Source organism: Aristolochia californica, unplaced genomic scaffold (assembly GCF_029961685.1).
Source record: "Aristolochia californica isolate CCGP_79_NKW_82.1479 unplaced genomic scaffold, dmAriCali1.0.hap1 SCAF_7, whole genome shotgun sequence".
In the NCBI taxonomy this organism is placed as follows: domain Eukaryota; kingdom Viridiplantae; phylum Streptophyta; class Magnoliopsida; order Piperales; family Aristolochiaceae; genus Aristolochia; species Aristolochia californica.
This window is the reverse complement of record NW_027182268.1, coordinates 28,704,991-28,707,764: the sequence shown is the minus strand read 5'-3', so window position 1 is coordinate 28,707,764 and position 2,774 is coordinate 28,704,991.

Sequence of the window (2,774 nt, the reverse complement as noted above, 5' to 3'; positions counted from 1 at the left end):
GAGCAACGAGTTTAGGATCCCACTTGATGAAGTAGTTATGAAATCTGTCCAAGAAGTTGCTAAAAGAAGGAGTTCGGCCATGAAGAGATAAGTTAATTCTCTTCTTCTTTACAATTTTTTTCTTATTTAGTACTCCTTTAAATTCTTTTATTCTTCTTGAACTTTGAATCACATCAAGTCAAGATAATCTTCATATGTTGTGAAGATTTATTTTTATGACTAAAATCATGTTATAATCTTGATCTTCTTGTAGATCAATTACAAGCTTGATCAAGATCAGTTGCAACTTGTGTCTTATCAAGATAGATGTTTTGAGATTCAGTTACCTTTATGTAACTTGGATCAATTTTATTTGAGGTGGAATTCCAGCACATGTTGTTGTAAATTCTCCCACTTGATGTTGCTCATGGGATTCTGTTATGTTGTTGGATGACCATTATATGTTTGATGAAATTCCCGCACTCACTTATCCCTATTATTTTTATTGTTTTTGAACTTCAACAATTGCATTTTTTTACATTGAAGTACTCCCATGAGCTGAAGATAAAATTTTTTTCGAGTGTCTTGATTTGCCTCAAAGTTTTCTCTAATTGTTTTTTTTTCTCTTGGTTTGTGTTGGAGCTTGGATTAAGGCCTAAGCGGTTGCATCTACCTTCTCCTCTTTGTTTTTTCCTTTGAGAATATAAGAGGAATTGAGTGATGGCTGTATCTTATTTTCACTTGCCAAAAGCACAAATTTGTTGATAATTTGGTGCTTACTCTCGTGAAGAAATTCTTTTCTCATTTTTCTCTATTGTTGGTGACTGATTTGGTCCACAGGTTCTTCACATTACATTGATTAATTGTTATTTGAAGAAGGCCCCTACCCTTGACCTCCACATTTGCCTTGCCTCATCATGGAGAGTGGACACACCAGTAATAAGAGTGACATACTTTGCACTACTAAGATTCCACTAAGAGGTCTCTCCAATTACCTTCGCTGGTTCTCATTACTCGTGACCTTCTAAGTCAGTGCTATGTTACTATGGATACCTGATCCATCCCCTCCTTCTCCTATTGATGCTCCATCGGGTATGTTCTCTAGCAATCGGGGTATATCATCCTCATACCGAGGATGGGGCAGAAATATTAGAGGGGGAATAACTATGAAGGGGGCAGAAAATAGAGGTGGTCTAACGGGTCATAATAATTCCCTTATTGAGCTTTGACTTTTCACTTACTATGGTGGTCTGAACCACCTTGTAGAAACATGTTGGAAACTTCATGGCAAATCTGATTGGGACACTACTAACCCTATCTTTGTTAACGTTGAGAAACATGAAGAACATGTTGACTCCCACTCCGGAAATGTGACTCCCACTGCTGAAGACTATGTTGCATTTTAGAAGATGAAGTCCTTAATGGAATCCTCCATTCCTCCATTTTCTATTGCGGCTACCACTATTGCCTCGGGTATGCTTTCTTCCTCTTCATCCTCTTTCTCTTGGATCATCGACTCTGAGGCATCCAAACATCTGTCAGGTAACAAACACTTGTTTCAGTCATTATCTCCTTGTCTTCCTTAGAAATTCGTTACTATTGCTAATGGTACCCAAACCAAGGTTTTTGGCAAAATGTTCCTCTCTCTTACTTCATCTATTCCTCTTCAAGATGTTTTGTTTGTCCCTCAATTTCCTTTAAATTTTCTTTCCTTTAGTCAATTAACAAAATAATTGAATTGCTTTGTCACCTTCTCAGTATCTTGTTGTATATTTCAGATCTCACTATGAAGTGGGTGATTGGTGGCGGCCATCAAAAGGGGGGCTTGTACTACTTCACTCTTCCACCGTTAACTGCCCTATCAATCCACTACATCTAAGGCCCAACTTTGCCACTACCGGCTTGTTGATTTTCAGGACTCCATGGATTTAACTAATGGAGAAAAAGGGAGAGAAACCCATTGGGAGCAACTGGAGGAAGAAGGGTTATGGACTGGATTTCCTAACCCTCCCCCTAAATCTCTATTTAAAGAAGGGTTTAGGGTTTTAACCCTGAAACTTTAACTTAAATACATCAATGCCATCTCTATAAGATGACCTTTATTTACCATCCTGCCATCATTGTATGTGGGCCTATGGACCTTCTCTTTGATCTGTGGGCCTTGAGCCCATCTTCTAATACACTTGAATATGTGGGCCTTCCTTGGTCGTGTGGGCATGGGCCCTATCTTCCAACACTCCCCCTCAAATTGGGGGTGAGAGAACAGCATGAACTCCCAACTATCTGCAAATGATGTATAAAATATTTTTTTATATAAAATGGCATATCTTCCAATATGCCTTCATCTTCCAACATTCCCCCTCTCGTTGGTGCTCTCGTTCATGAGGTCTAGCTGGCATAATATCAGTGAGAGTAAATCACTCCTAGCCACTAAGACATTGTTCCATACTCCCGTCTTGACTCATGCTAGATGTAGGGCACACTCCATCTTCTATAGGTAGTATGTCTATCGGCATTGCTTTGAAGTGTCGACCTCCACCACAGTGTCCCTCTGCATGACAACGACTCTCAAGTGGTAGAGTAATATATGACATTAATGGGGGCAAGTAACATTAATGTAATAATAAGTTCATCTGTCATGAAATTCCAACCGCAAATATTTTTGATATTTTTGATGGGGTATTAAGTTCCTCCATCATGGATTCCCAACCACAAATTATTTTGATATTTTTGACAGGGTATAAAGTTCCTCTGTCATGGACTCCCAACCACAAATATTTTTGATATTTTTTATG